The sequence below is a fragment of the Lactuca sativa genome, chromosome 8, assembly GCF_002870075.4.
Source record: "Lactuca sativa cultivar Salinas chromosome 8, Lsat_Salinas_v11, whole genome shotgun sequence".
NCBI classification, from domain to species: domain Eukaryota; kingdom Viridiplantae; phylum Streptophyta; class Magnoliopsida; order Asterales; family Asteraceae; genus Lactuca; species Lactuca sativa.
In genome coordinates, this window is record NC_056630.2 from 303511925 (window position 1) to 303538583 (window position 26659).

General features: G+C 34.7%; 2 long non-coding RNA genes across 2 annotated transcripts; one reads left to right on the forward strand and one right to left on the reverse strand.

The window, feature by feature from the left end:
- The first annotated feature begins 5957 nt into the window (after positions 1–5957).
- LOC111913706 (uncharacterized) lies at positions 5958–8594 on the forward strand. The gene is made up of 2 exons (XR_002857591.3): positions 5958–6285; positions 6732–8594. It is a non-coding gene; the product is annotated as an uncharacterized LOC111913706 (long non-coding RNA).
- On the reverse strand, positions 8184–9763 carry LOC111913705 (uncharacterized). Its single transcript, XR_002857589.3, has 3 exons — positions 9513–9763; positions 8642–9396; positions 8184–8445 (listed from the first exon to the last, which is right to left on the reverse strand). It is a non-coding gene; the product is annotated as an uncharacterized LOC111913705 (long non-coding RNA).
- Positions 9764–26659: the final 16896 nt, after the last annotated feature.

Below are 26659 nucleotides of genomic sequence, written 5' to 3' on the forward strand. Positions count from 1 at the left end.
TTTCTTAAAAAACACTATTTTTCATTTTCCCTACCAAAACAAGTTTCTCACGCTCACATTCCTGTATCATATATCTCGTCACCATCATTCGATACAAAATTTTCTTATTTTAACGACAATGAGCCTTTATTGTATAACTGTACAATCGGATGTCAAGTTTAAATCCCCTAAAAATCAGAAAAAAATTGACAGGGAATTGATGTTTTCCTGAAATTATATGCTAAGATAAAGGATTTGATTTTTAGATTGACAGCGTAATATCTCAATATTTTAGGAAACAGAATGGATTCTATAATCAAAACTGTGTATAAATACGTTTGCTATCATCTATCATATTCTCGCAATTTCCCATCTGTAGAGGCTGCCATCGTTATTCTTTTTCAACGCAGTCTGCATACAGGTATGTATTTTATTTCCTTCATCTTATACATACCATCATCTGATAATGTTCAAAGAAGAATCTTACATTATTTGTTGATTGAATGCTTCATTCAGATTGTTAATTTTTTTATGTTTGCTAAAATTTTCATATATTGCACTCTATGTGTTTGCTAAAATGCCTCAGCCAAATTAAAATATTGGACTATGACTTAAGTTTTATTAGCATTGTCTATAATGTAGCTTCTGGATTTCTCGATAATTGGTCAAAATGAAGATTATGTGTTTGATGATATAACTGCTTGCTATGTAACCACCAGATGGTTAATGGTTTAGGTTAGTTGAAATAACCCACTTGGTGTAATTTGCAAGTTTGTGAGAATCTTAATATACAACTTCAATTAAGATTAAAAAATGTCACTCTCATCAAATTATCCCTACACACATGATCGAGTGATTAAAAACAAATCTGAAAAAAAAACTCTTATTTGTTAAAAAATCATAGATGTGACTGTTTTTGTTTCAATTTGGTGTACATTATGTTTTGGCAAATATTAGAAAATTGTTAAATTTGCCACAATCTATTTGATTATGTATATTTTTTGTTCATGATAACATAATATTTATACTTTGTTGGAATAAGTAAAAATGTTTCAAAATGTTTATTGTTGGTGTTATTACAGGTACGATTAAGTATTGATAACCTCCAAAGTTAATCGTGGGTATAAGTGTAGTATGGTCTTTTTAATTAAGAATTTGTTTGTTATCTTTTTTTGTTCATGATAACATAATACTTATATTCTATTTGAATGAGTAAAAATGTTTCATATTGGCAAATATTAGCATTGTCTAGAATAACATAATGCTTTCATTTCAGTGTACATTCTGTTTTGGTAAATATTAGCATTGTCTATAACGTAGCTTTTGTTGGTTGTGCGTGTTACAGATTCATGGCTCCTAAAAACATCACACTACTAGGACAACTTGATTTGTCGCATGAGAAGTTCACTTTGAAAGTTCGAGTCATTCGATTGACTAAACAACTAACTTATGATAAGAAGAAGACTTTTCGTATTGATATGATATTAGTTGATGAAGAGGTATTTATTCAATTTTCAGTTACTTTGTCTCATTTTTTGTTAAGCATACTACTTCTCAATGGTATTCTAATAATTATGTTATTATTCTAAATTATGATTTTTGCATATAGGGTACTAAAATTGAAGCTCAAGTTCCAAGTAGGTGGGTTTTCAGATTTGAAAAGATGCTTGCTGAAAATGAATCTTATTATATCGAGAATCCTCAAGTTGGTGAAAACACTGCGGATAACAAATTTGTGATTAATTCAAACAAATTAGATTTCTGTCCAATCACAATGGTTACCAAATCCAATGATTTTGTGGGTCCTCTGTACGGTTTTTCTTTTGAGAATTACCAAAAAGTCATTGAAAATAATATTCCAGAAAAAACACCAGTCGGTTAGTGCTTAATCTAAATTTAATTATTTAATTTATTATACTTTTCTTTCATACATTACCATTCCTAATGCCTGTGTTACACTTTGTGTTATACTTTGATTTTCTCTAGATGTAATTGGTCACATGCTTTTATATTTTCCAATGGAGACTTTTATGTCAAAGCATGGCAAGAAACACGTAGACAGAATGTGCAAATCCAAGATTTAGAGTGAGAATCGGTTATTGTACACAAACAATTTTATTTTACCTGTATAACAATCTCATTTCCCCTTACTTCATTTTTTCAGAGGGCGAAAAGTGAGTGTTACTTTATGGGATGAGTATGCTCAACAATTTGTTGATTATGTGTCAAATAATCCGGAAGAAAGGACTGTTATAATAATTATCCAGTTTGGAAAACTGTCTGATTATCGAGGTATGTTTCTTACTTTAATATTTTTTGTTTGGTTACCATTATTGTCCCTTCACAAATCCTTTTTTTAAATAAAGCTTAAATTAAACAATTAAGCTATAGACAATATGCATGATATGCAGATTTGTAGTTTTTTCATTATAACGTATACTATTATACTTTTTCATGACTGATTTGCCCCAGAATCTTTATATTATTTTGCCAGGAGTAAAATTTATAACAGAACATTAAAAGCAAAAAACAACAATATACTTTAACAAGTAATAAATTCCTCCCACTTTAAACAACAAATTGATAGTATATTTTATTGGGAACCAATTGTACTGTTTTGACCCTACTCAAATAACTACAACATAAAATTTCATATTTGTTCCATTTTTTACACAGAAACCTGAAATATAACTCTTTTTTGCAGGTCGTTTGTCTGTTTCAAATTGGTACTTTGTTACCAAGCTTTACATCAATGCTAACATAGAAGAAATCCTACAATTCAAGAACACGTTAGATAGCTTCCATCTTTTTTCTTAATATTGTACTGGTTTTATGCATTTTTACATAACAAAAATTAAACTTTATTCATGAACAGTTTGGTTTCCAAAAATTCTTTTGAAAATCTGTCTGTTAATCGTAGCAAAGATTCATCATCCCTATTGTATTCTGAGACCGATGAGTTTCTTTTGAAACATGACTTCAAACCCATTACCGAAATCCAAGAAATGACAAAGGTATTTTTTTTTAAGTTTTACCTAATTTCAATTGATTGTATACTAAAACAACTTCTATTTTTTACAGGTAAGCCGAGTAATTGTGCTTGGTACAGTTAAGCGTGTGTGCAAAAATTTTTCATGGTATTATTGGGGATGTAAATCGTGTCATAAGAAGGTTGATGAAGATATTATGATGAACACTGAGCTAAATGATGGATCAAACGGCAAAAAAATGGTTGTGTGTTCATCCTCAATCTGCAACAATAAAGTTGTATCTGTTCTTCCTAGGTATTGAACACATACTTTATGCTTTCTCATTGTTATTATTTTTTTTACACATTAATGTAATATTTCATTATTGTTTTTTTAATATGTTTAGGTTTAAAATCCCAATTAGAGTCCAAGATCCTACAGGAGTAATTTCATTGACTCTTTTTGATGGTGATGCTATTAGGCTTTTAAGAAAAAATGCACAAGAATTGCTGGAAACTTTTAATAAGGTTGGGTCTGTTTTACTATACAACTTAATTGTTCTTCTCATGTTTTATCTTACATGTTGTATTCCATTTGTCTTGTAGGATGGTAATACTGCTATTTTCCCCGCTGAAATCACTGATTTGCTTGAGAGGAAATTTGCGTTTCCGATTGAAGTTTCTGAATATAATTTGAAAAATAAAGTACAAGGGTATTCAATAAGCAAGTTGACTATTGACCGTAAAATACTTTCTGAACTTGAAAAGAAGTTTACAATTGACCAGGTATCAATCTTGCACAATTTATTTAATCCCTATACTATTATATTGTTTAAGACATTCTTAGTATGTTCTTATTTGCAGCATGTTGATTCCGACTCTTTCAACACTGCAACCTTCGAAGTCACATCTCAAGAAACTACAAATTTGAAGGTGCTATTTATTTTACATTGAAAGTTTAATTTTAATTTAACTTCATTTGCATTACTACTTAACTATCATTTTTTATGTACTTAAAAAAAGGATGCAATATCATTCACGGGAGATAACATCACTCCAGTCTCTAATGTTGAGAAAAGCACAGCGACGAGTCCGTTGCCCAAATACCGTTTTTCTAAAGTTGTTTCTCCCAATGCAGAGCTAAAGCGCAATCATTCTGAAGTTTACGATGTTGATGACCCACCAGCAATGTCATCGACAAAAGTGCGTTCAGTTATCATGGATGATGGCTTTTCGGGACATGGCAAGATGGAACTTTTGATTCCAAAAATAGAGAACTAAATGCATCTTTAAGCATATAACCCAACTGAATATTTTAAGTGGATTCTCCCTTTTAAAACTATTTCAACTTTTGTTTTTTCTTTGTGTGGGTTTGTTTTGCTTTGATGGTTGGAAGTATTTGACATTATTTTATTTGGATTGAATTACCTTTATGAAGTTATTAGGATTGTTTTGGTGAAAATTGCATTTCGTTTTTTCTATTCAGTTTTACAAGTTTTGGTATGTGTTCGTGGTTTCCCCTTGAATTTATACATCTTTACTTAAACAACGCAAAAAAGCAAATAAAAAATCAATCTTTATAACACATATACTCTTTATAGAACATATTAGCTTCCTTTTATTCCAATTGTATAGTGTTTGTTGATTTTACTGCATTAAATATGTTTGTTTTAATAATGTAATAGCATTCTACCTTATAGATTGTTTATTTTTAACATTATAGACTTATATTTGGCTTTAGTTTTATGATTTTGCAGTTCTTAAATAATATTTCCCCTGCTCATGTTGTTTTTGTTTGTTAATTTGTGTAATAGCATCATAATTTATATTTTGCTTTTATACCATAATAACATCATACTTGCCTATTTATCCCTTAATATCATCATAATGTATTATGTGATACAAATGAAAGTATGATGCTATTAAGGGATAAAAATGCAAAAATTCATTTCTTGTAATAACCCCGTGTATTACACGGGTCTCATGTACACCTAGTTAATATAAAAAATTAGGCCAATGAAGTATTAATATAAAAAGTTTGTGTTTTAAATTAATGTTATTAAAAAAGACAAAATTAATAATTGTTTAATTGTTTAAAACAAATAGAATTGAAAATATCATTTGGAATAAATTTGCTTTTAAATAGATAAAATACCATTATATAAATTGTTGAGAAATATCACTTCTTTGCCGCATAAATATAAATCATTAGCCTTATATTTAAATTTATCCTAAAATTTACATTTTTCAGAAATCATATAATTTTTTTTGTGAACATCTGTTAACGACTAATGTCTATATATAACCGCCACCTAACTTGTCGTATATACATTAATATTTAAAACCAGGTTTTTAGGCCCGCGCGTTGCTGCAGGAGTTTATGCAATAATTTTTATTGAGATGGGAAGAAATCATTAAGGGTCATTTTAGTACATTTTGCAAATTTAATGGAAGTACATTGCTACTAATGGAAAATCAATGACAAATATAAATTACATATTTACATATATACAAATACACCTATATACATACAGTCACCTCTGCACAACTTATTTAAACGTATGGGTATGTTTTACAATAGATATATTAACAGCTTAATGAAAGTCAATTGTTATTTCTTGTATTTAACCCTAGTTTTAGAAATATTAAATATAGTATCATTAGTAAAAGTATTACTTTCTCAACTTGTGCTCCCTGCAAAAAACAAATAATAATGTTAAATTCTTCATGAACAAATTACATATTGGAACACAACAGCAAAGAGCCTTAGTTGTGTCAAAAAAAAAAATTCACACATGATTTTTTTATCACAATTTTCATTTATTTATTTATTTATTTTTTGCTTTAATTTAGAAAATTGTTTGGAATCGTAAAGCAAAGTAAACCGTAAGATTACCCAATGGTTAATTCAAAAAAGGAATTATTGGTGAAATATCAAAATGCATAATTTAAAAATATTTAAAACTTTAGAGTTTGATCGGAAAAAAAGAGCTAATATTAAACCGCAAAAGGTGTCCAAAACATAGTCACGGGAGTCGCTCATGTGGTCACGTACCACGTTTTGAACGTTTCGTACCCAAACGGGGTACAGAGTCGATCCCAACGCCATGCGAAACGCTCTCTGGTACGGCTCCTTGGCGATCCGAGCAATCACCCGGTACGATGTCGGGAATGCGTTTCTGTCGAATTGGATCGCAGCAATTCGTCGATTGGGTCGACGATTGCAAAAAAAACGGCGATTGGATCACCGATTGGGCGGGAATGGTGATGTCGAATCCAAAAAGTAATGATTCAGAAAAAAAAACACTTCGACAATTGGTTTGATTCCTCGATACTAGGTACGATTTGCTTATTAAATTAGGCCCCTGTCACCATAAACTTCATCTTTTTCAATTAGATGATTCTTGCATTCCACTGTAACATCAACATCCATTAATACACTTGCCGATTTCTGCTTTTCTTCTCTTCTTCTCTTCTACTGTTATTCTATTACCCTTCCTGTTTGTGTTTTTGAGTTATTACAAAACTGTTGCTATTTTGAACTTTTGATTTCCAACATGTAATCTGTTCTAATTCCAGCATGTAATCTTTACAATATGTGTATTTTGGTATTTTGATTTATGGAATCATGAAAAATATTGTTGGAATTGAGTTTATAAAAATATGTTGCTGGAATTCTGTTTCTAAATGAAATATATTGTTGGAATTATCTTCTAAATGAAATATGTTGCTGGAATTGTACTTCTAAATGAAATACGTTGCTAAATATGTGTTCTAAAAACAGGTACACCGTATCGGGACCAATGGTACGCCGTACCGGACACATACCGAAATGAACCTACCCCCCTCGTACCCGATACGCCCAACCTCATGAATCCCGTTCCCGTTCCCTGTTCCCATACCAGACCGTACCACGAACTATGTGACTATGGTCCAAAATCAAGATTTTTTTTTTTTAATCCTATAATTACTTTTGCATACAATAAATAACTCAAGAACAATCAAGATCCAAGTTGCATGCTTTCTATAAATGAAAATAGAGATGGATAAATCTTCACTTTAATCACTTCAACATTGGTGTGAATCATGTCTTCAATAGCCCTCTCTATTTAATGGCCCCTAGTAACGATCATATCTCACCTTCATATAATTCCATAACCAAAGGAACAACATTATCATCTTCATAAGTGTCTTATAAGCCCCCAATATTTTGATGTGGTGGCATTACTGACATGTTTCATAATCTCAACTTACTTCCTTACATCTTCAATATGCGCCCTTGTTCTAAGCTTCTTTTTTGAAATTGATTTACAGGCAATACTTTACAGGTAGATTTATCGGTACATATTGTTTGAGTTATAGATATTGAATGTCAAAATCATTAAAATGATAAAAATCACATATTTTAAGGCCTACAACATAAGTATGCTCTAAAAAAATATATCTTACTCGATGCATGTCCCCTAGTTAATCATTAACCCAAACTCTTTTCTCAAAGACTATAATAGTCAAGTTTTTAAAAAAAAAAGTAATAATAATAATGAACTTATAGTTGTGGTCTTCCTCTAGCATACAATTCCAACATGCATTAATAATGCCACATAAGAAATGTGGAAAACTTTAATCTCATATAAATTATTATTATTAATAAAATAAAAACATACATTAAAGGAATAGTTGTTCTGTTGAGCAGCGTATTATTCCATAAGATAAGCTTGCTTTTAGTGACATTCCCCAAATTAAAATCATGCTCAACAACTATAATAAACGATTCAAAATAAAATTAAAGCAGTAATAAAAGTTCAGATGAGTATAATCAGGTATAATTAGAGGGAAAAAATACCATTGAAGAGTGTTAGAAATACACAAATGTTGTGGCTAAAAAGATATAAATTATTGAATTAGAGGGAAAAAATTACCATTGAAGAGTGTTAGAAATACACAAATGTTTTGGCTAAAAAGATATAAATTATTGAAAATTCGGGAGAATGTGTCGCCTTTAAATTCACCAAGAAAGCCAAGAAACATCATGTAGATCATAACCCTTAACTATATTAGTAAACCAGTCATACTTGTCTTGAAATCTTCAACATCCTCACTCAAGACTTAAAAAGAGACATGAGAGAGATGTTAAGATGATGTTACCTCAGAAGGGGTTGGCCATGAATGATGTTGATCATAATGAAGACATTTGTAGGGATCATTATAAAAAAAATTGGATGGTTGGCCAAAAAAAGAAAGAAAATAGCATATTATCATAAAACTACAACAACAGGTCTTTTGTCTTAAGCTAATCAAGATAGGCTAAAAATGATAATTGGTCTTTTTCTTAAGCTAATTAAGATAGGCTAAAAATGATAATTTCTTTGGGAGATGTTTAAGTCTTGTATCATCAGATTATTCCGCTGATCTTTATATAAAAATTGTTATCAAATTTATTTTAAGATGTCGTTTTCATCATAGATCGCCTGGATCATGAACCACTCAACATAACTAATCTGTGAATAAAAAACAACAAAAAATCCACAATAAGCTATGATAAATCCACAAAAATCAACAAAATGAAATCTTTACAAACCCATGACTAAATGATCATTTTACCCTCAAATAACAAAAAAAAAAAAAAAAAAAACCAAAAAAAAACAAATCTTTTCGGAATAAATCGTGAAATATATGAATAAAAATAAATGGTACCTGAACTTGATCAATGATCAACGTAGATCCTCTTTCCCCTAATTTCACATTACAATTTTAAGTTTTGATTTATGATTCTTCATGTACCTGCACATGATACTTGTTAAATGAAATTAAAGCTTATGTAGAGAAAGATTAGAAAAAAAGGGTCAAAAAAATGGTGCTTGAATGTGGCGAAGTTCATGATGACGGTGGTGAGTGGTAAGTTCTTGGGCCATTGGATGTCAGAATAAACGATATCGATATGAGAAATATTGGAAATAAGCTGTTCAGGTGTTAGTTAGATTGTAGAAAGAAAAATAAAGTGATCTATGAAAAAGGAAAGTGCACTGTGAAAAGAAGAGAAGAAATAGTGGTACTGGTAGCCGATGCGTAAATGTGCCCAGTTATATTTAGGGTTTATCTGTACCACCGGTTCCCTGATTAGAAGCACACTACTCCAATATTCTTTCTTTTTCATAGATTTTAACTTCTTGAACTTTAATCTTCATGGATTCGAGATGAATATGAAATCCATATCTACATCATCTTCTAAGTACGGAAAGTAAATTATCAACCAAAACAGCTAAAAGTCTTGTTAAGCAAAAATGATGAACAAATTGATATTTTCCTTTGGCTGGGGTTTTCACATATTTGGTTTACCTGGGTTAGCAGTAAATGCAAGACCTCTTTGGCTCCTAACAATGTAGTAGAAGAGGAGAATGGGTGAAGGTCTGTGAGATGTTATATAGTCGATTCTTTCCCGATCTGTTCACCTGAGAACAAAGAAACAAACTAAAAACAATTCATGTTGGGTCAGACTTAAAATAATCAAACAGAACTTGAAAACGATTAAAAAAACAGAAGAAAAAACATTATAAAAGGTACTAACAACCGAAAAAATCAAATCCAAAAGTGCAAGTTGGTGAGGTAAGGCAAGGTCATGGTTCTAGAGGGCAACGATTCGGCGGTGGTGCTCTAGTTATCTAATGATGGTGGTGGAGAAGGAAGATAGGAGAGAAATGAAGAATATGCAGCGAGTTCATGGAGGGGGATTCTTAAAAGTCAAGATGCCTGTAGTAAATCACAGTAATATCACTATAGAGTGATGTGCTCTTATCCACAGGAGATAACATTTTGTCAAATGTTAGTTTTTACAATTATCCATCTCATATAGCCATTCTAAAAAATAATGATATTTGTTATAAATTATTGTTAATGAGACCAATAATTGGTGGATTGGTGAAAGATATTATATCATACTATTTATATGACGTATGATAGGTAGTTTTTATTGTATATATAACATGCTCTTGCAAGAATAAGAGTAGACAATTTCACAAAGATAAAATATCTGATATCTTTTCTAAATCTTCTTCTCCATCAAGTTTCTTTATGTATGTTGTTAGTTTAGTTTGTTTTAAATTATTTTAATCACATTGAATTTATAACACGTTATCAGAACGAAAGCTCAAACTAAGGTTATTTAGAAGTGGAAATCACATCTATCTTAATCAATGTATGTATTACTTAGTAAAAACATTATTAATTATAAAAAGCTTCATCATATTAAAATAATAATAATACTAATGAACTAATAAAACTTATACATTATGGACATTATGGACTACTAACGATTTTTATTTCTTATACTAACATTTCTTTATGTATTCTAATTGTTCATGCATACTAACATTTACATTATGCAACTAACTTTTATTTATGCATACTAACATTTACATTATGCAACTAACTTTTATTTATGCATACTAACATTTAAATTATGCAACTAATTTTTATTTATATATACCAACGTTTATTTATACATGTCAATGTTTATTCATATTTTAGATACTATTCATAATTTTATTTAACAATATTTATTTATATTTCTAATTAGTAAAATTATACCAAGTAAAGTTATGTATTAGTTATAAATCCTATCAAATGATTTATAAATATACACAACGGATATATATATATATATATATATATATATATATATATATATATATATATATATATATATATATATATATGCAACGATTATAAACAGCAAAAACAACGACTATATTTTTTTACTATAAATAAACATATTTACCCTGCTTATTTTACACATAATAATATTTCTCTCTTCTATCAAACAAATCAATTTCAAGAAATCAAGCTTCAGGATGATTCACCCGTTTGTGATAATCATGACTATAATAGTCATGTTACTTTTCATCCAAATTCTTAACATCGAAGATAATATGAAATTTCATCTACTTTTAGGCTTGTATGCAATGCTAGCTTTACCGCTTCTTTTTTGTGTAATATTTATTGAAATAAATGGATTTTAATTTTTGTTTTATTTTGGTTAAAATTTATAGTTACAATATGTCCAACATTGCAAAGCTCGAATTTGCAACACTTGAAGTTAGTGGGAAAAACTATGTGTCATAGATGATAGATGTAAAAAGGCATCTTGAGTCCATGGGAATCTCAAATGCTATAAATAAATTTAAAAATTGCTTGGCACAAGACAAAGCAAAAGCACAAGTTTTTCTTCGTAAGCATATTAATGAAATGTTAAGATTTGAATATCTACTGTGTAACAACCCGAAGTTGTCCAACGCCGAAAACCGTTCTACCCGTAAAGATTCGCCGTTTACCAATTTGTTCCGATTTCGTTTGAGGCTAAATGGTTTAAACTTATATGTTTATTATAATCTAATGAGTGTCCAAACCCCTTAGGAACTCATGAAATTAGCCCAAAAAATATTTATTTCAGAAATTTTAGAAACGTCCCCGCCGGGTTACGGAAATTTAATCGGGTGTGACCAAAAACCCCGTTTAATGCCGGTATCGGGTAGAATTCCACTGTGTCCAAGATTTGAGATCTATTTAAACATGTTTAAGCTTTCATTTGAAGCTTTTGATTCATCTCTCTACTCTCTCTCTAACCTATCTCCTCAACCAAGTTTAAAGGTCCAAAATCATCAAATTCAAGCTCCAAATCACCAAGGTAACTACCCTAACTTCTAGTATAACATCTTATGTTGGTGATTTTATATTACTAATATTATTTAAGTGTAATGGGGTTAATTTGTTGATCAATGTCACTTTGACAATTATCCAACAAATTAGTATGGTGCGGAGTGCACATTTGTTTGATTTTGTCATTATTGAAAGTATACTGCTATTTAGAGGTGCAGCCCCTAAACTGACGGGGGTTCGGGGGCAGTGCCCCTAGGAGCGGGGTGCAAGGGGCGGCAGCCCCTGGCGGGGTCCAAGGGGCAGAGCCCCTGGCTTTGTGATCCTTTTAATAGACCCAGTTTTATGATCCTTTTAATAGACCCGGTTTTGTGATCCGTATTTTGTTAAAAACACCCGGTTTTGTGATCCTTTTAATAGACCCGGTTTTATGGTAGTTTATGAAAGGTAATATGACTGTTTTTGGACAGGAAGTTATTTAGATATATAACTACCATATGGCAGTTTTAAGACAGAAAGTTAGTTTTCTGTTATATATGATCAATTTCGGATTCTCTTTTGGGTACAGATTCATAGCATCTTCTTCATTCTATATTCTACAAAATTAGTGAGTTTCATCCGATTAGAGATTTTGAGTGTACCCTCAAAATGCTTTAATCTAAAAGTGTTTCACAACTCTCACTGATCCAAGTATATCAATACCCCGAAAATCTAACAAAGATTAAAGCATTCTATGATCATGACAAGTGGTGATTCTGTGAAGGAAATGACTAGTAAGTTTGAAAAACTGAACAAGTTTGAAGGGCAAGATTTTCATAGATGGCAGAAGAAGATGAAGTTTCTCCTTACCACTCTAGAAGTTGTGTATGTTCTGGGTACACCCATGCCAGTCTTACCAGAATCTGTTGAAGATGAACCTTTGGAGGCAACAAGAAGGAGATCAAAGTGGGAAAATGATGATTACATATGTCGTGGTCATATTCTAAATGGTATGTCTGACTCTCTTTTTGATATCTATCAAAATTTTGAATCTGCAAAAGAATTATGGGATTCTCTTGAATCCAAGTATATGGCTGAAGATGCTTCTAGCAAGAAGTTTCTTGTCAGTAACTTTATGGGTTACAAGATGATTGAATCCAGGCCTGTTATGGAACAATACCATGAAATGTTAAGGATCCTGGGACAGTTTGCTCAACATAATCTGAAAATGGATGAAGCCATTGCTGTGGCTATGATCATTGACCAACTGCCCCCTTCCTGGAAGGATTTTAAACATAATCTGAAACATAACAAAGAGGAATTGACTTTGACTCAACATGGAAGCCATTTACGGATTGAAGAGTCCTTAAGGACTCAAGAACTTGATAACAATCCCAAAGGAAAGAACCAAGTTGGTTCCTCTTCTGTGAACATGGTGGATGGAGAAGGATCAAAGAATCAAAAGAAGTCTAATGGAAAAAGGAAGTTTAAAGGAAAGGATGACAAGTCTTCCAACAAGAAGGCTAAAGTGGTGTGTTGGAATTGTAACAAACCGGGTCACTTCAAGAAAGATTGTCGTTTGCGTAAAGTGAACAAGGATGGTGCAGGACCAAGTGGATCCAAGGATCCAGAAAAGCAACAAGGTCAGATTTCTGTATTCATGCAGAATTCTAAATATATTTAGAATTATATTTCTGTGATTTCTGAAGCATTTTATGTGCAGGATGATAATGTTGCATGGTGGGTTGATTCGGGAGCAACAAGTCATGTTTGCAAAGATCTATATTGGTTCAAGGACTTTCAACCAATTAATGATGGATATGTTGTGAGGATGAGAAATGTTGCAACTGAACCAATCAAGGGCATAGGATCTGTTTTACTTACTTTTACTTCTGGGAAATGTTTGTGTTTGAACAATGTTTTATATGTTCTAGGGATTCGTAAGAATCTCGTGTCTGAAATTGTATTAAATAATTGTGGTTACAAACAAGTGTTAGAAAGTGACAAGTATATCTTGTCAAGACATGGTTCTTTTATGGGATTTAGCTATATATGTAATGGAATGATTAGGCTTAATATTAATTATCCTTCTATTGATAATTATGTTTGCATGGTTTCTAGTAGTACTAGCAATAATTTTCATAAATCTGAATTATGGCATGCTAGACTAGGACACATTCATTACAAGAGAATAAAAGGCATGTCTAAAATGAGTTTAATTCCTGCTTTTGATATGCAAAATAATGAAAAATGTAAAACATGCATGCTAACTAAAATCACTAGACAACCTTTCAAAGATGTTGTTAGGGAAAGCAAGGTGTTGGATCTTATACATAGTGATTTATGTGATTTCCATGCAACACCTTCCCTTGGAAACAAGAAGTATGTTGTTACTTTTATTGATGATGCATCTAGATATTGTTATATTTATTTGCTACATTCTAAAGATGAAGCACTTGATAAATTTAAAATTTATAAACAACAAGTTGAGCTTCATAAAAATGAATTAATAAAAGTATTGCGTACTGATAGAGGTGGTGAGTATTATGATCCACTTTATTTTGAATCAACTGGAATAATACATCAAACCACAGCTCCATATACACCACAACAAAATGGTGTAGCTGAAAGGAAGAATAGGACTTTGAAAGAAATGGTTAATTCCATGTTGTTGTATTCTGGTTTAAGTGAAGGGTTTTGGGGCGAGGCAATGTTAGCTGCATGTTACATCTTGAATAGAACTCCAAATAAAAGGAGTAAGAATACTCCTTATGAACTTTGGTGTAAAAAGGTACCAAATTTGAGTTATCTCAAAGTTTAGGGATGTAGAGCAGTTGTAAGGCTCACTGAACCCAAAAGGAAAACATTGGGTGAGAGAGGTATAGATTGTATCTTTATTGGATATGCTGAGCATTCCAAAGCATATAGATTCTATGTTTTAGAATCTAATTACTCTATGTCTGTAAACACAGTGATAGAGTCAAGAGATGCTATTTTTGATGAAAGATTTACATCTATACCTAGACCAAGGGACATGATTCATCCATCTTCCAGCAAGAGTGCTACTCAAGCTGAAGATGTTTCTGGTGGTGCAAGTTCTGTACCTGAAACTAGGAAAAGCACCAGAGCTAAAAAAGCTAAGTCTTTTGGATCTGATTTTCAACTATATTTAGTTGAAGGAACAAGGAGTGAGACTATTTCTCAACATCAATATTGTTTTAATATTGAAGAGGATCCAAAGACTTTCAGTGAAACTATGGCTTCTAGGGATGTACATTTCTGGAAAGAGGCAATTCATGATGAGATTGATTCTATCATGCATAACAATACTTGGGTATTGGCTGATTTACCTCCTGGTTGCAAGGCATTAGGATGTAAATGGATCCTCAAAAGAAAAATGAAGGTGGATGGCACAATAGATAAGTACAAAGCCATATTGGTTATCCAAGGCTTTAGACAAAAGGAAGGCATTGATTTCTTTGATACTTATGCTCCTGTTGCCAGAATTTCTACTATTAGATTATTATTAGCTCTTGCAGCTATACATAATCTTGTAATTCACCAAATGGATGTGAAAACTGCATTCTTGAATGGTGACTTGGATGAGGAAATATACATGAAACAACCTGAAGGGTTTGTGATGCCTGGAAATGAACACAAAGTGTGCAAGTTGAAGAAATCATTATATGGTTTGAAACAAGCACCAAAACAATGGCATCAAAAGTTTGATGATGTTGTCTTGTCTAATGGTTTTGCATTAAACCAAGCTGACAAGTGTGTATATAGCAAATTTGATACTTCTGTTAAAGGAGTCATGATTTGTTTATATGTAGATGATATGTTGATTTTTGGTACTGATTTAGAAGAAGTTGATAAAACCAAGAAATTCTTTTCATCTAGTTTTGATATGAAAGACATGGGGGAGGCTGAGGTAATTCTTGGTATAAGAATTAGAAAAGGAAACAATGGGATTTCAATTTCTCAATCACATTATATTGAGAAGATATTGAAAAAGTTTAACTTTGAGAATTGTTCTCCTGTTAGCACTCCTATAGATCCTAGTCTTAAGCTTCTACCTAATAAAGGATCTCCAGTGTCTCAACTTGAATACTCAAGGGCTATTGGTTGTCTAATGTATGCCATGATTAGTACTAGGCCTGATATAGCATATGCTGTGGGAAGGCTTAGTAGATATACTAGTAATCCCAGTTCACATCATTGGCAAGCTGTGAGTAGAGTGTTCAAGTACTTGAAAGGGACCATGAATTATGGTTTAACTTATAGTGGATATCCTTCTATTTTGGAAGGTTATTCAGATGCCAGCTGGATTAACAACTTAGAGGATCACTCCTCTACAAGTGGTTGGGTGTTTCTTCTTGGAGGAGGTGCTATTTCTTGGGCATCCAAGAAGCAGACTTGTATTACTAACTCAACCATGGAATCTGAGTTTGTTCCATTGTCTGCTGCTGGTAAAGAAGCTGAGTGGCTAAGGAATTTGATTTTTGAAAGTTCCACTCTGGCCAAAACCGATATCTACCATTTCTATCAGGTGTGATAGTGCTGCAACCTTGGCTAAGGCTTATAGTCAAGTGTATAATGGGAAGTCTAGACATTTAGGTGTTAGACATAGCATGATTCGTGAGCTCATCATGACTGGTGTAATATCTGTGGAGTTTGTGAGAACTCAGTTGAACCTAGCTGATCATTTAACCAAAGGGTTAGCTAGAGATCTTGTGCACAAGGCGGTTGTAGGGATGGGTTTAAAGTCCACCTAAAATCTTTTATATTCAGATACCCAATTCCCATCTAATATAATTAGATGCTGAATTCAATGTGGAAAGCTTGATATTTGAAGATTGGAACACATTGTTATCATCATCCCAAGGTATGTGTTCAGTACTGCAAGTTAAGGAGGTTGAAATTTAATTTCTTAATAGTTCTTTGAAAAATTGCATATGCAGGTGCAAGAACAAAAGAACTACCTATATAAGCATGAAGTTTAGCTGCTTCAAGAAGTTGGGACTTGACTTTGATATGCTTATTGAAGGATAGGACACAAGCTAGTAAAATATAGTGTCAAGTTAGAATTTTGAGAATGAAAACTGTTGTGTATATTATCTTCATGTATTCACTTAGAATAGAAAGGGTTCAATCCTAAGTGACACCCTGATATTCGAATATTTGGAATGAATACTATACTAATGTGAAATTCAATCGTTACGATATTTCATTTATGCATCAGTTTGTTGTTGTTATGATTTATTTTAAGTTAATCAAGATTACACTTAAATGGGGAGGTTTGTTGGTGATTTTATATCACTAATATTATTTAAGTGTAATGGGGTTAATTTGTTGATCAATGTCACTTTGACAATTATTGAACAAATTAGTATGGTGCGGAGTGCACATTTGTTTGATTTTGTCATTATTGAAAGTATACTGCTATTTAGAGGTGCAGCCCCTGAACTGACGGGGGTCCGGGGGCAGTGCCCCTGGGAGCGGGGTCCAAGGGGCGGCAGCCCCTTGCGGGGTAAAAGGGGCAGAGCCCCTGGCTGGGGTCGTGCTGTTTTAAGAAATCCGTATTTTGTTAAAAACACCCGGTTTTGTGATCCTTTTAATAGACCTGGTTTTATGGTAGTTTATGAAAGGTAATATGAAGGTTTTCGGACAGGAAGTTATTTAGATATATAACTACCATATGGCAGTTTTAAGACAGAAAGTTAGTTTTCTGTTATATATGATCAATTTCGGATTCTCTTTTGGGTACAGATTCATAACATCTTCTTCATTCTATATTCTACAAAATTAGTGAGTTTCATCCGATTAGAGATTTTGAGTGTACCCTCGAAATGCTTTAATCTGAAAGTGTTTCACAACTCTCACTGATCCAAGTATATCAATACCCCGAAAATCTAACATCTTACGCCTTCAAATTCTAGTTCAAATCATGGAATAGGACCATACATGTAGGTCGGATTGACATCATCAGACGATATAACACTCTCACAATTGTAGCCTTCGACATCGATTTCATCATCCTTAAACTCAAGGAAGGGCAAAATCATGCGATGGATCTTTTGGCCTATTTCACAGTCCAAGTGAAGCTGAGTAATATTAGAATATAGACGTTTTGCAATTAAACAAAAAACATTTCGCTGTTTTAACAATTTTAAATTATTTCTTTGCAAATAATTAATAAACCTCTCTAAGTCCTAATTAGATACAAATGTGTATCTTTTCATTATACATAGGAACCTCGTACGTTTGCAAGCCCCGAACCAACGTTTAGCATCCGAAATCATCACGTTTCTCGTCCGGTGAGTTCATACCCCTACCCTTTTTAAATGGTTTTTCAATGTTTTCAGGGGGGGAATACAAGCAAACTATAAATGTTTTCAAAACATAAACTTGATGTATTTCAAATAATATCTGGCAAACTTATAAATACTTTTACCCCTTATGTATTATGCTGAGCATAAGGGATGATTTATCAACTACAACTATATGAATTTCAGTTAAGGAAATAACCAAATAAATCAAATTATTATGGGAATAATTTGGGGTTCTTTAGTTCTTGTTTAATCATGTACTGATATGTATATAAAGTCATTAGATAAACTATGTGTGATTCAGTTTATCTCCGTATCATTTGAATGTATTGCCAGATAGTTTCATTGTATGTATCTGTATTCACTGTATTATGTTTCATAATCTTTTGTATGTTTGATATTGTATGAGAACCCTGTGAATAGTTTAGTACTAGCTTGTGAGTTCGTCACTACCCTTTTTGGATGATCAGTAAATCCTCCCCGGAAGTGTAACCAGAGTCTCCTGGAGGGAGAGCGAGGAATTTGTGAATAGATCTATTCGGGACTGACAATCCCACACCTTAACTGCTAGCTACAGTTAGGCGGGCACGCCTGGGGTGACAAATTCTGGATATCGTCCGACGTCTGACAAGCGTCAAGGAGGTCTCGTTGTCGTATCAGCATGGTTACCCGACTCAAAATATGTATTAATATAAGTTTATTTACGGTATCGCTTTGGGTTTGGTTTTGACTTTGATTCGATTTCATACCTACTTTCTATCTATAGTCTCCATATCTAGTACGGGATGGTAGTCCCATGGTTTTCGGTCTAATGATCTTGTATCTAATGCAGGATGTTATTCCTATGGTTTTCAGTATGTATATATATCTTATATGTAGTACGGGATGATAGTCCCATGATTTCAATCTATATCTTGTACGGCATGGTAATCCCACGGTTTTGAAACTATATTTAGTACGGGATGATAATCCCATGGTTTTGAATCTGTATCTAGTCCGGGATGGTAGTCCCATGGTATTCAATCTATATTTTCATGCATATCAAACTATCTTGTATCTAGTACGGGATGATAGTCCCATGGTTTTCAAACTACTTTCCATCTATAATTCACGTATATCGAAGTATTTTATATCTAATTCGGGATAGTAATCCCATGATTTTAAATATATAGTTTTGCGTATTAAACTATACTCTGTGATATTCAATCATTCTTGCATTTAGGAAAATATGGGATTTTCCTGGGGTAAAATATAGCACATAATCGAATTAGTAACAAGTGATAATTAAACTAACTTTACATAAGAAAATATGGGATTTTCTTGGATAATAAACCTTTTCGGAAAACTAAAGGAAACTGGTACATTTTCATAAAACAAACATCTTATGAACTCACCAGCTTTATGCTGATTTTCAAACTACTTGTATTCTCAGGTCCGCATTAGACAGGTACCCGGTGATGTCTTTTTGTGAAGATGGAGTGTGTAGAAGACTCGTCTCGTTTTGTTCATATATATATATATATATATATATATATATATATATATATATATATATATATATATATATATTATGTATCATACTTGTACAATTTACTTTTGAAACAAATGTAAACTTTCAAATAAATGTAATGTAATGGTTGTTTACTTTGATTACTATGTACATTGGATTTGATACTCAACATGGATTCAACCCCGGAAATGTTTCCGCCTTTGGTTTTCGGGGTGTGACAGATTGGTATCAGAGCCCTTGTTTATAGTGAACGGAGTATACCAAACCTTACATGGTATAAAACTATAAACATTAAAGGGCCTAAGTGCTCTGAACTAAAAGTATCCTTCAAAATATAAGTATTTTCGAAAGTATACAAGTATACCGAAACGTCGAGATTCGTAACTACAAGTAGAACAAAACATAAGTAAATGGGTGTTGTACGCTGCGGTTAAACCTGGGCAGTTATGTAGTCGTGTCTACGGTCAATATAGCCTGGCCAACTATATTCATTCGAGACACGGCCAACATGTGCTTGGGAGTGACTGTGGTACGCAACATATCTAAAACTTACCCAATACCCCAAACAACGAGTCGTCGTTGCAGTGAATCATGAAATACTATGGGAGTATTTCTCGAGTCAATCCTTTGTAGAAAATCCTCGTATACGTGTTGTTCCTTGATCGTTCCTCTAGCGATAAAATTATCTGCCTTGATAACTCTTTCCTGCTTTATCGCTTGATATAATGTTATATCTGTCTTGATGAGATATCCCCTGATCCATATCTCTTGATTCAATTCAGAGGACTTATGATCCTCTCTTTCATGATCTTTTTAAATCAAGATGCCTCCAAGAAAGAGACCTAGCTCAAAGAGCAACAATAATCCTCCTCTGCCACCACCTCCTCCTCAATTTGATCTTGCATCGCTTCAGACAGTTCTGACTGCTGCAATGGTAGCAGCCATGTCGCAAATGAACGCCGGTAGTTCAGGAGGTGGTCCCCAGCCCCAAACCCAGAAGATAGCCAGGGACACCGAAAAGACGGTTCCTATAAAGACTTCATGAACGCGAAGCCCACATCCTTTGATGGCACTGGAGGTGTCATTTCCCTAACTCGATGGTTCGAGAAAATCGAATCAATCTTTGAAATATGTGCCTGTTCGAAATCTGACAAAGTAAAGTTTGCCGCCTGCACCTTCCTTGACAAAGCACTAACTTGGTGGAACGGCCGAGTCAAATCCTTAACTCTACCTGTAGCAAATGCTTTAGGTTGGGAAGCTATGAAGGAGATTCTGCTCGCTGAGTATTGCCCTCGGGGCAAAATACAGAAACTAGAACACGAACTCTGGAACCTTAAGATGAAGGGTTCCGACATAGCCGCTTATACTTCAAGATTCGATGACCTGGCATTACTCTGTCCGGGAATGGTTACCCCGGAGAGTAAAAAGATTGAGAGGTTCATCTGGGGGTTAACCCAGCCAACCAAAGGGAATGTCTTGGCTGCGAAGCCAGACACCTATGACAGCGCTAAATGTCTTGCGCAAACCCTGATCGATCACGAAGACAACTCTGATGAGGAGGCTACCACTCCTGAGCCAGTCACAAGTGGAGGTGGAAGTAAAAAGAAATTCTGGAACAAGAGGAAGGCCCAAAGTATGCAAGGTTCCTCTAAGAAACAACAAACGGTAGCACTCCATGCTGCTACTGCCCCTGTTGCTGTTTCATCTGTCGGATCCACGGCCCAAACTCCCACCAGTGGATACACCGGTACCCTTCCTTGGTGCGGTAAGTGCAGCTACCATCACCGTATTCCTAGTCCATGTCATGAAAGAATCTGTGACAACTTTGGAAATAAGGGCCACCTTGCTCGAACCTGCAGAAAACAAGCCAAATCGACAAACCAATCATCCGGAATGGGAATCAGTCCGGCCTACTACAGTTGTGGCGAAGTAGGGCACTTCAAAAGAAATTGCCCCAAGGCAGCAACAACTGGCAACGCTGGAAGAGTCCTAGCAATAGGACGAGAGGAGACAACCGCCGATCCCACTGTCGCTGCAGGTATACTTCTCTTTGACAACCCTTATGCCTGCAACTCTTTTCGATTCGAGTGCAAAAAGGGAAACTTGTTATCTATCCATTCAAACTTCTTTCTAAACTCAATCCTTCGTTAGTAATCGAAAAGGTGTAACGTCAAGATGGCTAACCGATAAGATAGAGAACGCTAATTTCGTACCTATAGATTGTATTCTCAGTCCGGAGGATTATTCTGTTCCATTCGATTTAAATGGCAAACTTTTCTTGAAATGCTTTGATGCTATGTTTGACATGAAATGACCGAGTCTCATTCATGTTGTTATTCTTGGTTTCAAAAGGGTCGCTCGTCTAAATCTTTCCCCCGACCCGGCTCTCGCGATCTTCGGCATCCAACCTAAATCCAATCCTCGCATCATTTCGTGCATCGAAGCTCAAAAAGTTTTCCCAATAGGAATTGCCATGCATCCCTTGTTCTTGTGATCATTGGGAAACGGGAAGTCTGCAGCTCTTTTCCCTAAATGTCCTTCCCGAAGGATTCCCAAGAATTCCTTCCGAACGTCTAGCTTAGTCCCACATCGACCTAATCTCTAGAACTACCTCGTGACCGAACCTCAGTGAGAATGACGTGTTCAAGACGATGACCAAAAACTGGTATGATCGCTATGGATTAGTAGTGGTATCCTTCGGTCAAACCTTTTTCCCTTGATCATGTAGCCAAGCAAAGCAGTCGTGACCGTGTACTTTCCAACATCTAAGGCGATAGGGAATTAGTCAGCACCGAAAATACCCATAGAAACCTGTCGATTCTTGGGTCCCATCGACTAATATCGCCGACTTACCCATAAATTTCTTCTAAAAGCCATCAAACCCTTAGCTACTCGGCTCCATGAAGACGTGCTTTCTTGTTGGAGCGTGTGTCCTGTTGATGGATGTATCCCAAAAAAGCATGATATGCTTTGGGAAGTGTAAAATACTTACGTGGTGATACACCAGACCCTTCGTGATCCTCGTAGAATCGATTCTGCAATCTTCACACTTCGGATGCCCTTAGAGCTTGGTAACATCTATCCGATACTTCACGTCTCGAATCCTTAGAAGTACCTACCTGATGAAATCCTAGTAATTCCTTTGAGGAGACCGAAGTCATCAAGGGTCGGAACCTCCATGGGAGGATCAATTGAGATCATGGATTAAGAGAGTCGCTGTATGAAACAAAGACGCGTCCCGATAGTGTAGGTTCGCTGGAATGCCAAGCGGAGACCCGATTCCACTTGGGAGCATGAAGATCCAAGGCAACAAATCCATCCGTATCTTATTCCAATTCATGGCATGTATCTTAATCTCTGAATTTCGGGAGGAAATTCCCTCTAACGGGGGGATAATGTAACAACCCGAAGTTGTCCAACGCCGAAAACCGTTCTACCCGTAAAGATTCGTTGTTTACCAATTTGTTCCGATTTCGTTTGAGGCTAAATCGTTTAAACTTATATGTTTATTATAATCTAATGAGTGTCCAAACCCCTTAGGAACTCATGAAATTAGCCCAAAAAATATTTATTTCAGAAATTTTAGAAACGTCCCCGCCGGGTTACGGAAATTTAATCGGGTGTGACCAAAAACCCCGTTTAATGCCGGTATCGGGTAGAATTCCACCATGTCCAAGATTTGAGATCTATTTAAACATGTTTAAGCTTTCATTTGAAGCTTTTGCTTCATCTCTTTATTCTCTCTCTAACCTCTCTCCTCAACCAAGTTTAAGGGTCCAAAATCATCAAATTTAAGCTCCAAATCACCAAGGTAACTACCCAAACTTCTAGTATATCATCTTAAGCCTTCAAATTCTAGTTCAAATCATGGAATAGGACCATATTCATGAGTTTACGGCCCTAGAACAGTCCTAGGCCGTGAACTCACATAAATTGGGTTTTAGAGCCCAAAAACCCTTCCAATCGACCTTTGGAGCTTAGATATGGCTGAATGGCTGAAAGGAATGGACTTAGAATGACTTAAACATGGAATTTGATGATTAAACATGAGTTTACTGCCCAAGAGCATGCTTGGGCCGTAAACTCAAATAAATGGGGTTTTTAAGCCCTTAAACCCTTCCAAGACACCAACAAGACTTAGATATGACTTCTAGAATATTGGTTTTGGCCTTAGAGCATCCTAATCATAAATTTTTAGGAAAAAATGAGAGTTTACGGCCAAGGTATATGCTTGGGCCGTAAACCCTTCAAACATCGAGAGTAAACTCCTCTAAAAGTGTTATACTGCCACTATAACACACCTAAAGCCTTGGGATAAATTCTAGAAGTGTCTACAAACAAGTATTGGATCTTAAAACATAATAAATCACACAGCAAGGGAGTTCAAGACCATGAGGGGGGTTCATGGTTCGTAAACTCCAAAAACCTTGTCCAAAGTCCCTCAAAAATCCATACAAGGCTAGGAAAAATCATTAGAATCACATGTGATTAATTTAAGGCCACCAAGAAACACTTTGAGTATGTATATAAGAGTTTACGGCCATAAACATAGAGTTTACAGCCGTGAACTCTTCAAATGGCCCTTACTTTGTTCAAATTACATTTCCAAGCCTTAAATCAAACCCTAGAAATTCCCTCTTAATTGTTTCAAGCCATTTTGCACCATAAACCACCCCACCATGAGTTTATAGCTGTAAACTCATGGGGAATGGGTGTTATGGGCCGAAAACTCTTGTATGATTTTACTCTTGAAGAGTAAACTCCATTTCCCGGTCATACAAGTCCTTGAACGCCACCCGGGTCCCTCCAAACACTTGCAATGGGGTGTTTCCGCAACTAAAAGTGTTTTTCCCTAACATGTTGGGAATGAAACCCTAATTGTGATTTGATGAACAAGATGCGGAAAATAAGAACAAACACAAATAATGAAGAATATGTCGAATGATCACTCGATTTATTGAAATATGAGGAATAAATTACACTTAAAGCATAGACTAAAGAATCTAACACTACATAAGAAACCTCACGTGGCGGCTACATTTTGCCTCACACTCTTAACCCTAATAGTGAATAATACATGACTATTTATAGGGAAAAGACAAGTCTTGGGCTTTTAACCTAGAATTCATCAAAGGGGCCCATTGCCATCATCCATGGAGTGCTTTGAAACCCTACAATCTCCCCCTCAAAGTATGGAATGGATGACAATGCTTTAACTTCCAAAACAAGCATCTAGCAAATAAAAAGATCTGCAACGAGGAATATATGAAGCAATCCACGAATCTTGATTCTTCAATAGTCTTCAAACACGGGCTCTAGGATATATAAATCAAGCACTGAAGTAATGTCTTTAAACTTCATTTTCGAATGTAATCCCAAAGAATCTTCATGAAAACCAAACCCGCCATAAAAAACCATTTCAGAACAAAGAAACTGAATCACTTCTTGTCTTTGAAGAGCTCCCCCTCCAAGTCACAACGATCTTCAAATAAGCTAATGATATAAGCCATCAAAAAATATCATGTAACAACCCAAACTTTAAGATTCGTAACGCCAATTGATCGAGAAAATACAAGAAGTCGGAGATATAACAAGTCCTTAGCAGAGCTCGATGAAAAACTTCCGCTGTAAAGGATACTTCTCTGTAAAAGCTTTAGTAGAGCTCGATGAAGAACTTCTGTTGTAAAAGCTACCTTCATAATTCTACCACAAGCTTTATCAAAAATCTTCAACTTTGAAAAGTCACAAATCCAATTTCGAATGGCCATACCAAATTCTCCCCCGATTTATAATCAAAAAACATGATTATAAAGTCTTTAAATGGTCATGAGAATGATCTTGAATGGATAAAAATTTACTAAGCTCCCCCGTGACAAAATGATATTAACGATGAAGTATAAAATCCGAAAAAGTCGTGAAAATTTGACGTTATCACGAAAAACGACTTTCCGAACTGCCAAGACTTGATGGAATCATTATTTTGCTGTTCACGAAAAAATATGAGCGTTAAAAAATTCAAAACTGTTCACCGGCCCACAAAGTTATAAACTTTTCTGAATATTGGGCCGAAACTGTCACTTGCTGAAAGACAGGGGCTGGAATGGTAAATTTGCATCAATATACCCCTTTATTTGTAACAATTTCTGGGATTGGACCAAAAATATCAATCTGTGAAAACGACAGGGACCAAAAGAGCCAATTCGCTGGAGTTATAGGGACCAAAAATGTAACATTGTGTCTTCTTCCCATATATTGACTGATTAAAAGAACAATTGTAACGAATCAAATCGTAGACGAAAACCAAAGTACCGATTCCAATCAATTCCATCGCTTCCTATCATGAAGACGCGAATCTGAGGCACTTTCGTTTCAAGCACAACCAACCGAACCTAGGTTCGCTCCAGGTTTATTGAACCGAAACCATGTTCGGTCCGAGCACAGGTGCCACGTGATCTTTGATGAAGTGATACCTCAGTGCTATGTGTTTGGTTTTAGAGTGTTGCACTGGGTTATGACAGATCCTAATTGCACTTTCAGAGTCACAATATAGTGGGATCTTCTTCATATTGAGTCCATAGTCTCGAAGTTGACTTTGGATCCAAATCACTTGTGATGTGCAGGATGCAGCGGCAATGTATTCCGCTTCGGCAGTAGATAACGACACACACGTTTGTTTCTTGGATTGCCAGCTGACCAACTTCCCGTCAAGGAATTGACAGCCACCAGTTGTGCTTTTTCTGTCAAGTCCACATCCTCCAAGGTCAGCATCAGAATAGGCTTGAACGAAGAAGCCTGAGTTGGATGGATACCATAGACCTAAGGAGGTGGTTCGCTTGAGATAGCGTAAGATGTTCTTCACTGCCAGCATGTGAGGTCCGCGTGGGTTTGCCTGAAATCGAGCACAATAACACACAGAAAACATGATATCAGGCCTGCTATCAGTAAGATACATTAGTGAGCCTATCATTTGACGATAGAGCATGATATCAACAGTCGGTTTGTCTAGAGATGGAGTTAGCTTGGTGCCGAATGCCATTGGGACTTTGACTTTTGAGTCTCCCATCATGCCAAACTTTGCTAGGAGAGTCTTCGTGTAAGCTTCCTGATTGATAAAGATGCCTTCGGGTCCCTGTCTTATATTTAAACCAAGGAAAAAGTTAATAGGACCCATTGAGCTCATTTCAAACTTAGTCTCCATCAACTTTCTGAATTCAGCTGTTAAGCTGGGATTCGTGGAGCCAAAGA